The sequence below is a fragment of the Ranitomeya variabilis genome, chromosome 6 (assembly GCF_051348905.1).
Source record: "Ranitomeya variabilis isolate aRanVar5 chromosome 6, aRanVar5.hap1, whole genome shotgun sequence".
Lineage (NCBI taxonomy): Eukaryota > Metazoa > Chordata > Amphibia > Anura > Dendrobatidae > Ranitomeya > Ranitomeya variabilis.
This window is the reverse complement of record NC_135237.1, coordinates 528,753,678-528,765,897: the sequence shown is the minus strand read 5'-3', so window position 1 is coordinate 528,765,897 and position 12,220 is coordinate 528,753,678. Positions and strand designations below refer to the sequence as shown.

Here is a 12,220-nt window from a genome sequence, read left to right as displayed (position 1 = left end):
AATGGCTATGACAGCCATAAAATTCCTTCCATTACCACTGACTACCTTGCCTGCCTCAAGATGTACACTGACCAGCCATGACTGAGTTTCTTGCTGCAAGTACTCGGCCAGTACTTCCGTGGTGTGTCTGTTGTCGCCCAAACACTTCATTTCCAACACAGCATGCTGACACTTACCACTAGCTGTTCCACAATGTGACACCTCGTGTGCAACACTGGCAGCTGCGGATGGAGTGGTAGGGCGAATGCGCTCTGTGGATGAGCTTTCGCTTCTGGAGGAGGAGGAGGAGAAGGAGGGGTGTCGAATGCCTACTGCCAACTGTTTCCTAGACCGTGGGCTAGGCAGAACTGTCCCACTATGGCTGTCCCCTGTGGACCCTGCATCCACCACATTAACCCAGTGCACCATGATGGACACGTAACGTCCCTGGCCATGCCTACTGGTCCATGCATCTGTTGTGAGGTGCACCTTTCTACTGACTGATTGCCTGAGTGCATGGACAATGCGGTCTTTGACATGCTGGTGGATGGGATGGCTTTTCTCGCAAAGAAGTGTCGACTGGGTAGGTCATAGCATGGTACTGCGTAGGCCATCAGGGCTTTGAAAGCTTCGCTTTCAACCAACCGGTAGGGCATCATCTCTAACAAGATTAGTCTAGCAATGTGGGCATTCACACCCTGTGTACGCGGATGACAGGATGAGTACTTCCTTTTCCTAATGAGAGTCTCTTGTAGGGTGAGCTGGACTGGAGAGCTGCATATGGTGAAACTAGCGGTGGTGGCGGTGGTGGACATGGCGGATTAAGAGAGAGTTTGTGATGGTATTCTCGATGTTGGCCTGCATACAGTGTTTCCTACCAATAACCTTGTGATTCCATGACTGCTTTGGCCTTGCGATGATACCTCCACATTTGCTGCTGGTGGTGTCCTAACTGGTGGGCTTACAATGAGGGAAGCAATGTAGCGTTGCTGACTACCTTCATTCTGACCAGGTGCACCAACGGTACGGGACATTTGATAGTTAATCCAGGCTTGCAAGTGCATGCTGGTTAAATGTCTACGCATGCACGTTGTATTTAAATTTTGGACATTCTTCCCTCTGCTAAAGGTCTTTGAGCATTTCTTACAGATAACTTTGCACTGATCATTCGGATCTTGGTTAAAAAACTCCCACACTGCACTCTTCCTACTATCGAATACCTTTTCAGGCATTGCACGCTGTGCTACTTTCACTGGATGGCCATGCTGTCCTAAAAGTGTTTTTGGTTTTGTCAAACGTTTTTGGCCAGATACGGGCCTGCCAGATGAAAGCTGTTGCGATGTAGATGCCTGCTGCGGATCATCCTCCTCCGCTTCAGAGCTACTGCCAGTGGCACCCTGTTCCCCCAATGGCTGCCAATCTGGGTCAACAACTGGGTCATGTATCACCTCCTCTTCAATGTCCTGTGCACTTTCCTCTGTGTCACCGTGTAAGGTGCTATATTGTTCGGGACAGGGCACCATAGTCTCATCAGGGTCACATTCTGGCTCAGTACACTGCGAGGGCAATGTAGTGATCGGAGTCAATGGAACAGCATAATAATCTAGCTGTGGCTGTGCATCTGTGCACTCTATGTCCGATTCATCTTGTAATGGGCTGTTAACTATTTCCCTTTCTAACCCTGGCACAGTATGTGTAAAGAGCTCCATGGAGTAAACTGTAGTGTCGCCTGCCGCATCCTTCACTTTTGCTTTGGGTGAAGGACACAAGGAAGCGACTTGTTCCTGACCGGGAGCATCCACTGACAACTCGCTGCTTTTATATTTCGAACTTTCTGAAGAGGAGGCAAAAGAGCTAGAGGCTGAGTCAGCAATGAAAGCCAAAACTTTTTCCTGCTGCTCCGGCTTTAAAAGCGGTTTTCCTACTCCCAGATAAGGGAGCCTTCAAGGCCTTGTGTAGCCAGATGATGACGCTGGCTCAACAACTCGAGCCTTAGGTGCTATTTTGCTTTTCCCACTACCACCAGATGCTCCACCACCACCATCATTACCAGCTGGCAACGACCGCCCACGGCCTCTTCCACCAGACTTCCTAATTTTTGGGAAAATGTAACCAAACTAACAACCAATATATGGTACTGTAAAACAAGGTAGAAGGTTTATATAATTTAAATCTCCCTTTTTGTGTGGGAGAATGCTGCAAAAATCAGGCCCACTGTATTACACTTCCCAATGTAAGTGGCAGAACGTGGCTGGCAGATATACGACAAACAGAACTGGTGCAGATCCACTTAGTGGCAATTTAAATCTCCCCTTTTTGGGGGGGAGACTGCAGCAAAAAACAGGCTCTGGGTATTACACTATGCAATGTAAAAGGCAAAATGTGGCTGGCAGATATACAACAAACAGAACTCTCGTAGATCCACTTAGTGGCAATTTAAATCTCCCTTTTTTTGGGGGGGAGACTGCAGCAAAAAACAGGCCCTGGGTATTACACTATACAATGTAAGTGGCAGAACGTGGCTGGCAGATTTCCGACAAACAGAACTGACGTAGATCCACTTAGTGGCAATTTAAATCTCCCTTTTTTTGGGGGGGGAGACTGCAGCAAAAAACAGGCCCTGGGTATTACACTATACAATGAAAGTGGCAGAACATGGCTGGCAGATATACGACAAACAGAACTGACGTATATAAACTTGTTGGCAATTTAAATCTCCCTTTTTTGGGGGTGAGACTGCAGCAAAAAACAGGCCCTGGGTATTACACTATACAATGTAAGTGGCAGAACGTGGCTGGCAGATATTCGACAAACAGAACTGACGTAGATCCACTTAGTGGCAATTTAAATCTCTCTTTTTTTGGGGGGAGACTGCAGCAAAAAACAGGCCCTGAGTATTACACTATACAATGTAAAAGGCAGAATGTGGCTGGCAGATATACAACAAACAGAACTGATGTATGTAAACTTGTTGGCAATTTAAATCTCCCTTTTTTGGGGGGGAGACTGCAGCAAAAAACAGGCCCTGGGTATTACACTATACAATGTAAGTGGCAGAACATGGCTGGAAGATATATAAAAAAATACAAGGACTGTACTACAATTTCAATCTCCCTACAATGATCTCAGGACAAGTATGGCAGCCAGCAATAAAAAGGACTGTTGCACACAAAAGTGTGGACAAATAAACAAGATAACTGCAGAAAGCAGCAACAGGATTTTTGCTTTTAACAAAGCAGTTGGTTTGCACAGCAGCAGTGCAAACAGCAATGCAGCTGTCAGGGAGCCTTATAAGGCAGCCTAATAAGCTACAGAGCTGATGCACATAAATCTAGCCTCCACTGTCCCTGCAAAACAAAGGTGGTGTTTGACAGTGGAAATCGCTACAGCACAAGTGGTTTGGGGGTTAATCTTCCCTCCCTAACGATATCCCTGCTTCTGATGAAGCTGCAGCAACCTCTCCCTATGCTGAGATCGGCAGAAGTAAGATGGCGGTCGGCATGCATGCCCCTTTATAGCCCCTGTGACGCCGCAGAAAGCAAGCCTATCACTGTCATGCCCTTCTCTAAGATGGTGGGGACCGAGACCTATGTCATCACGCTGCCCACACTCTGCGTCCTCCTTCATTGGCTGAAAAATGGCGCTAAAAGCGTCATACGAAACGCGACTTTGGCGCAAAGATCACCGACCTCATGGCCGTTCCCACACTGGGATTGGGTCAGGTTTCATGAAACCCGACTTTGCCAAAAGTCGGCGATTTTTGAGTTTGACCGATCCGTTTCGCTCAACCCTAGTCATTACATATATTGAGCATAATCAATTTTTTTAGGTATGATATGAACATAGCCTTAAAAAAACAAAAATTCACACTGCCCTGGTCCTCTGCAGTCCTGTTCTCATGGCCACCAGACCAAAGCAGTCTTCATTTCTGAGGAGGCATTCTTGTTCTGGGACCTTGGGCTCCCCTGGGGCTTACTAGGTCTTGTGATGACATGATGTGCAGAAGTAAAGACTGTCATGGTTTGGACTAGACTGGATGCAGAAAAAGGACAATGCAAATCATTTTGTTTATAAATTGTGTGAACCAAAATACTGTACTTAGATATTGTCTTGGAAAGTTGCCATTATCAATAAATTATACAAGGTAACTCAAATTTTCCAATGTAGATAACGCATTTGGAAACTCGTCAATCATTGGCAATAAATAAATCTCTGTGTGTATTGTGCATCCATGTTTAGGCAACCAATTAGAATATGTAGGATTTTCATAGTGTGTATGCCAATTTTTTTTCTCCAGTTATCCTACAAGTGGTTGACGAGCCTTCTGTCTATAATCCCCCTTTTCTAGATGTGTTCAGTCACATTTGTCTTTCCTTGGCTCATGCATTTTGTATTGAATAGAAAAATCTATCTGTACATTTAGCGATGTAAAGACGTTCCGTGACAAAGAACACAGAGAAGATGCAATTTTGATAGTGAACAGCAGAGAGCCCCAGATATACGATTCATCCGTTCTAACATAGAATAATGAGAGATTCAAGGCTTCAATTATACTGTCCAAAAAATGTGATTATATTAGCAAAGCAAAGAAATTATACAAATGTGGTCACCATTGTATAAAAAGGTAGTAGATCAGAGATGACTCGCGGTGTCTGCTTGATGTGCAGATGTAGCAGAGAAAAATTTGTAATTTAATTCACGGGGTTACATTATTTTGATCATTCACTGATTTTGCATATTGTAATATGATTACGCGCACCGTAAAAAAACAGAATAGGATACTGCGTCAAGTGTAGTGCCAGATAAAAATGTCTCTACTGAAATTGTAGAATCATTTGTGCTCAATGACAGACTCTGCTCTTCTGCATCTGTAGGAAATGTTCCAAAGTATTTTCTCTGAGTCAGTTACTGTACAACTTTCCTCTATGTTTTTTTTTACCTGTGTTTGAAAAGTGAAATATGGCTTGTTATTGGTTGTTTTGGAGTCTGGTGTTTAGAGGAGTGACTAGAGTCCTATTGGACCTGGGACCTCTACAATGAAGGTGTTGTTTAGAAAACTGGACGTTCTACTAGGATTTACAGTATATATGCTATTATTCACTTGACAAAATGTGAGGGGCTTATAAGTCTTGCAATGCTCCTATTAGAAATTAAATTTGTGTATTGTTTCTTCAGCGAGGGAGAGGACTTGAACTCTAGTGCCATTTATTGGAAGCAGCAATCCTAAAAATCATTATAAATCCATATCTGTAATGACTTTTAGGATTTCTATGTCATGGGTTTACCGCGACAGAGAGGACCCAGAAGACCACAGCGTCTGAGTCCTCCTACTCCTGTACTGAATAGAAGCACTTCACCTTATCAAACAGTGTACATTTCTTTGGGCAGTGCAGGGGTTAATCTGCTCTGTTAAGAGATCTTCGAGCTAAGACTCTAAGGTGTGCACTGTTAACCACTCCCATCCCCTGTATAATCTGGGTCCTGACTAAATCACATTGTCAAAGCTAGCTTATGCTGCATGGCTGGAGGTTGGTGGTGGCGGTTATTTGAGTAGTCGGTTGGGGGATTTATCTGTGACAGTTGCTTGGTTTTGTGAGTGTCATAATTCCCTTTCTTCTCCTGCTTTGGTTTAACCCCATCCTTCACTCCCAGGTGTTATATGTGAGTGTATATTTGTATGTTTGGTATTTTCCATTACCCCTGTTTGTATTACCTAGTTAGTCTGGTTTGTGTACAATTGTGTACTACTACTCCCCTGTCACTTGGGTGGGGGAAGGGTACAGACTGAGGGCGGATTCAGGAGCCAAGGCAAGGTACATGGCCCTGATATCTTCACCATCAGAGTTCAGCTCTAATTCCTTTGGTAGTTGTTCTGGGCTCTTTGGTTATCCTTCGAAATATGCATTTCTTCAATTTAAACACTCAATTGCAAATTTCTTAAATTTGCAGGACCAGACAATTTCCTAAAATTCAACATGAAATTTGATAGTTTTTTTTTTATTATTATTTATTTGGGGGAAGGTACAGTAATAGAAAAAAGGCAGTTTTGGAATTTCGCGATTTTTTTAATATTCATTTGATTACCTGAATTTTTGTGTCTTTAATGGATGAAAATATACCAATATATTTCTTGTTTTTATATTTTGCGAAAAAAGCTGTTATTGAAATTTATAGTTTTTTTCTATATTTGAGTAACAGTTTGTATTAATTTTCATATTATTTTTATGTGTCCCAGAGGAATTTATCCTGATTAATAACAGCATTTATGGTTAAAAAGAAGCAATCAGTGCTATCTCTAGTTGCTGCTGCTAGAGGCAAGCACAAGCTGTATACCACAGCCGCCTACTGATATGTATGGAGCAGGCTTCGCTCCTAAACCTTCTCCATACACCCACACCTTAATCCTATAGCACATCAGTGTGTCAGTATAGGTTAAAATCTTTGGTTCCTTTGGACTTAGGAGTCCAGTTGGCAGAGATGCATGCATAGACAGCTGCCATTGAATAATTAGGACTGCCTACTGGACTCTTCAGCTTTGAGTGAGGGCTGCACTAAGTTTTAATACTTTTGTCAACCCTATATAAGAAATCACAAAATATTACTGTAAATGTTTACTCTATTTCACTATCAAACTTTCCAGCCATGTTTTCAGGCCAGAATTATAGTTTATTCCACTTGATTTGCCTTTCAAATTACAACTTTAAGATTGCAAGAGTAAAACCGAACATCAGAAATACCTCCACTATGCAGAGATTATTTGGCCAGCCCAAACAATATAAATACATATGAATTTCTAAACTTTTCCTCTTATGTGTAAGAGCTAAATCATATCGTTATCTGCAGAAAATCAGGACTCTAAGCGTAGGCTACGGAATAAGTCAGCAAAATGGTACGAAATTGCTTTGGAAACATTTCTAAATCTTTAGCAACAAGTGAATCATTTTACATTTCCCATCCTCTTCAGAGGTAAGTGGAAGAATAAAACTGACCATACTGCACAGATAATAATATAACTTTGTATAAAAGATGAATAACTTAATGTACCATGAAAACCAATTACGCCCACTATGTTTTATTGCATATTCCAAGCAGCATTTGATGCAAAAATGAAAAAACGGCTTTTTGAGATTTTTCCGACAGTTACTAAATATCATTGAAAACAATTTGTGAGCTGGAATTAAAAACAACGGTGCGTGAAATGGACAGCGATATTATTAATAGCAAATATTGGTCAAAATGGAAAATTAAATTAGGTTTTAGAGATGGGTTTCTCTGTCCTAAGTATAAATGAGCAAATCAATATGTAATAGATCAGATTTGTTGCGAATTTCAAGAAAATTGTGTTTTGTGGTAAATCCAAAATTTTCGGGAATTGATAAGGACAAATCTCACAAAATAGAGGCCTACTGGCTGACATTTTTTTAAGAACTGAGTATTAAAATAGTAAAATGGATTATACTCACCTATACTAGGCATTACACTATCCTTACAGAGCTGCAGCTCCACGGTCCTCTTCTCCTTTTCAGGACTTCCACTGCTGAAGCCAGAAATTGGCCTTAAATTGAATCTATCAGCAAATTTTTGCTACCTAATCTGAGAGGAGCATAAAGTAGGGATATAGTCCTCAATTTCAGTGATGTGTCACTTACTGGATGGCTTGTAGCTTTGATACAAATTACTGTTTTAACAACAGGAGATTATCACTAGAGAACTAGAAAACCTGTTGCCATGTAGCCCTCCATATTTATGAGCACTGTATAACCCCACCCTCACCACTGATTGGCATCTTTCTTTGTATACTGTGCATAGGCAAAAAGCCACCAATCAGTGGTGTGAGCAGGGTTATAAACAGCTAAGCATTCAGAGATCTGGTAGCAGATAAAACTGTGATTTTATTTAAATGATAGCCCAATACATGATACATTGCTGGAAATAGGGTCTCCGACCCTACAGTATGCTTCTCTCGGATGGGGCAGCAAAAAATTGGTGACAGATTTCCTTTAAGTGGTCATGTGGGTGTAGACGCAAGTCTTTATCATCAATGACAAGACTCGCCTTCTATGTTATTGCTTTAAGCCAATCTCTTGATACGGCACTTGGTGAACCATGACCAGTTTTTCTTTTTTAATAAATTTTCAAAAATGACTATGTTTCTGTTTTTTTTCAGTCAAGATGGGGTGCAGAGTGTACATTAATGTGAAAAAAAATGAACTTTTTTAAATTTAGCAAATGGCTGCAATGAAACTAAGAGTGAAAAATGTAAAGGGGTTTGAATACTTTCCGTACCCACTGTATATATTTCCTAACAAGAACTTGGTAAAATAAACTCATGGGGAATAAAAGTGCACAAGACCATCGGGTGGTACCCTTTTGGGTATAAGTAAAGTAAAAGGAAACAGGTTGTGTACAAGCACATCTCCTATGAATACCTGGAAATATCAGCTCCTGCTGCCTCGTGGCTGGAAAATGGTCTCCTCCTCGGCATTTGACCGATTTGGACAATAACACAATATTAGGCTGCACTGCTGTAATCAAGAATCCCAAGGACCAAATGGAAATAAAAAACATTCAACTCCTCTTGGTTCTAAAGATTCTATGTTACAGCATTGCAGCCTAATATTGTGTTAGTGTCCAAATAGTCTAACAGGCACCTGTGCAGAGTAACATGCACAATCCAAATATTGTGGCATTCAAATGCATATTGTATATGCAAATTGTAAATGAAAAAGTACAAAATAAAATATCGTAAAATAAATGAAATTGAAATATTTAAAAAATTGCACAACAACAACAGCAGCAACATGTACAAGATAGCCTTCTTACACTATGAAAGAATCTCTCAGTTATTACATGTAAAAGCAAACTATCCTGTAAGTCTATGGCACTGATTCATCGAGACTGGTGTTTTCATGCTGTTCTTGATGATGATGATGATGATGATGATGTGTTCTTGAGTCAGGCAACACTGATTCATCAGAGGCGCACTCCTTTAAATGAATTGTGAATCCTGCATTTAGCAAGGGGTTGGACCAGATGATCCAGGTGTTCCCTTCCAACATTCTATGAATAGGTAGCGTATGACAAGTGATCCGCACCTCCGTGCATCTTACAAATCTTTCTGCAGTCGGGGACTGGAATAAGTTCTCTGATTTAAGGAATGCCTCTAATCAGCAGAAATTTGATGATCAAGGTTTGCCATACCTCCATCTCACCCAAGTTACCTCCACTTTGTCAGAACTTTACAAAAATAGTGTAGGAATGCAAAAAGATGCAACATGTTAGCTCAGCCTTGCAATGCGCCAAAACTTTGTGGCTCTTCAAAACTTTTTGCTCCTCAATTCTGATAATTAAGCTTTGATGAATCAAGCCCGTTGTCCTTAGTAATCTTTGCAACATGACCACAGATGAAAGCCAAGCTAGATACTCAACTACATTCAGCTGTTTTAGGATGTTTGCCCCCTCATCATTGTAGAGTGCGATGTCCTTCAGGCAAAGTGGGGAAAGTTCTGGTTCTCCAAAATGAGACCAGCTAAGTATACAGTCTCATAGACAATGTTTCATGGGAGTAAAAAATGCACATTCATTCTCTTTCAAAATGAGAGAGTGTCTGATTTGCAATTTATCCTTGGACATGTTGCAAGGCTTGTTAAAGGCCAGGGTCAGACAATTTCTTGGATGACAATTTTTCATACTGTGTACTTGTCTGACCCTTGTCTTTGTCATCGCTGTCTCCATTCTTTATGTCCATGTGAAATCCATGTGACATCCGTTTTAATACGGTACATAGACATTTTAAAATATACATGATTAAATACAGTTTCTTAGGTTAATAATGGCACTGTAACCATAAAAATCGAATTCCACATAGATGATTTGTTTGGGAACCTGTCATGTTCTCAATGGCAAGAGAACATAGCATCAGCATATATAGGAACTAGCTCTTGGAAGATGGGAACTGAGCTGACCATGAACTAAACCTAACGCACAACTAGCAGTGGCCGGGTAGCATGCCTACGTTGATTCTAGATGCCCAGCACCAGCCGGAGGACTAAATAATGCTAGCAGAGGAAAATATTAGTCCTAGCTCACCTCTAGAGAAATACCCCGAAAGGAGACAGAGGCCCCCCACATGTATTGGCGGTGAATTAAGATGAAATAACAAACGTAGTATGAAAATAGGTTTAGCAAATTTGAGGTCCACTTACTACATAGCAGAAGACAGAAAGGACACTTTCATGGTCAGCTGAAAACCCTATCAAAACACCATCCAGGAATTACTTTAAAACTCTGGCATTAACTCATAACACCAGAGTGGCAATTCCTGTTCACAAGAGCTTTCCAGACACAGTAACGAAACTACAGCTGTGAACTGGAACAAAAATGCAAAAACAAACATGGACAAGAGTCCAACTTATCTAGTAGTTGTCTAGGAGCAGGAACAAGCACAGAGAGGCTTCTGATAACATTGTTGACCGGCAAGCAACTAACAGAGCAGCAAGGTTATATAGCGACTCCCACATCTTGATGGGAACAGGTGAACAGAGAAGATGAAAACACCAGTTCAATTCCACCAGTAGCCACCGGGGGAGCCCAGAATCCAAATTCACAACAGTACCCCCCCCTCAAGGAGGGGGCACCGAACCCTCACCAGAACCACCAGGGCGATCAGGATGGGCCCTATGAAAGGCACGAACCAGATCAGAGGCATGAACATCAGATGCATTCACCCAAGAATTATCCTCCTGGCCGTATCCCTTCCACTTGACCAGATACTGGAGTCTCCGTCTGGAAACACGAGAGTCTAAGATTTTCTCCACAACGTACTCCAACTCACCCTCAACCAACACCGGAGCAGGAGGCTCAACGGAAGGCACAACCGGTACCTCATACCTGCGCAATAATGACCGATGAAAAACGTTATGAATAGAGAAGGATGCAGGGAGGTCCAAACGGAAGGAAACAGGGTTAAGAATCTCCAATATCTTATACGGGCCGATGAACCGAGGCTTAAACTTAGGAGAAGAGACCCTCATAGGGACAAAACGAGAAGACAACCACACCAAATCCCCAACACAAAGCCGAGGACCAACACGACGGTGGCGGTTGGCAAAAAGCTGAGTCTTCTCCTGGGACAACCTCAAATTGTCCACCACCTGCCCCCAGATCTGATGCAATCTCTCCACCACAGCATCCACTCCAGGACAATCCGAAGATTCCACCTGACCAGAGGAAAATCGAGGATGAAACCCCGAATTACAGAAAAACGGGGACACCAAAGTGGCAGAGCTGGCCCGATTATTGAGAGCGAACTCTGCCAATGGCAAAAAAGCAACCCAATCATCCTGGTCAGCAGACACAAAACACCTCAGATATGTCTCCAGGGTCTGATTAGTCCGCTCGGTCTGGCCATTCGTCTGAGGATGGAAAGCGGACGAAAAAGATAAATCTATGCCCATCCTAGCACAGAATGCCCGCCAAAATCTAGACACGAATTGGGTCCCTCTGTCAGAAATGATATTATCAGGAATACCATGCAAACGAACAACATTTTGAAAAAACAGAGGAACCAACTCGGAAGAAGAAGGCAACTTGGGCAGAGGAACCAAATGGACCATCTTAGAGAAACGGTCACACACCACCCAGATGACAGACATCTTCTGAGAAACAGGCAGATCTGAAATAAAATCCATCGAGATGTGCGTCCAAGGCCTCTTAGGAATGGGCAAGGGCAACAATAATCCACTAGCCCGAGAGCAACAAGGCTTGGCCCGAGCACAAACGTCACAAGACTGCACAAAGCCTCGCACATCTCGTGACAGGGAAGGCCACCAGAAGGACCTTGCCACCAAATCCCTGGTACCAAAAATGCCAGGATGACCTGCCAACGCAGAAGAATGAACCTCAGAGATGACTCTACTGGTCCAATCATCAGGAACAAACAGTTTATCAGGTGGGCAACGATCCGGTCTATCCGCCTGAAACTCCTGCAAGGCCCGCCGCAGGTCTGGAGAAACGGCTGACAATACCACTCCATCCTTAAGGATACCTGTGGGCTCAGAGTTACCAGGCGAGTCAGGCTCAAAACTCCTAGAAAGGGCATCCGCCTTAACATTCTTAGAACCCGGTAGGTATGACACCACAAAATTAAACCGAGAGAAAAATAATGACCAGCGCGCCTGTCTAGGATTCAGGCGCCTGGCGGTCTCAAGATAAATCAAGTTTTTGTGGTCAGTCAATACCA

The 12,220-nt window shown here is 42.5% G+C and overlaps 1 protein-coding gene across 7 annotated transcripts in view; it reads left to right on the top strand.

Annotated features, from left to right (window-relative positions):
• CSMD3 (CUB and Sushi multiple domains 3) overlaps nucleotides 1-12,220 on the top strand; it is a 1,888,113-nt gene that overhangs the window by 445,082 nt on the left and 1,430,811 nt on the right. The gene's annotated exons all lie outside the window — the stretch shown is intronic.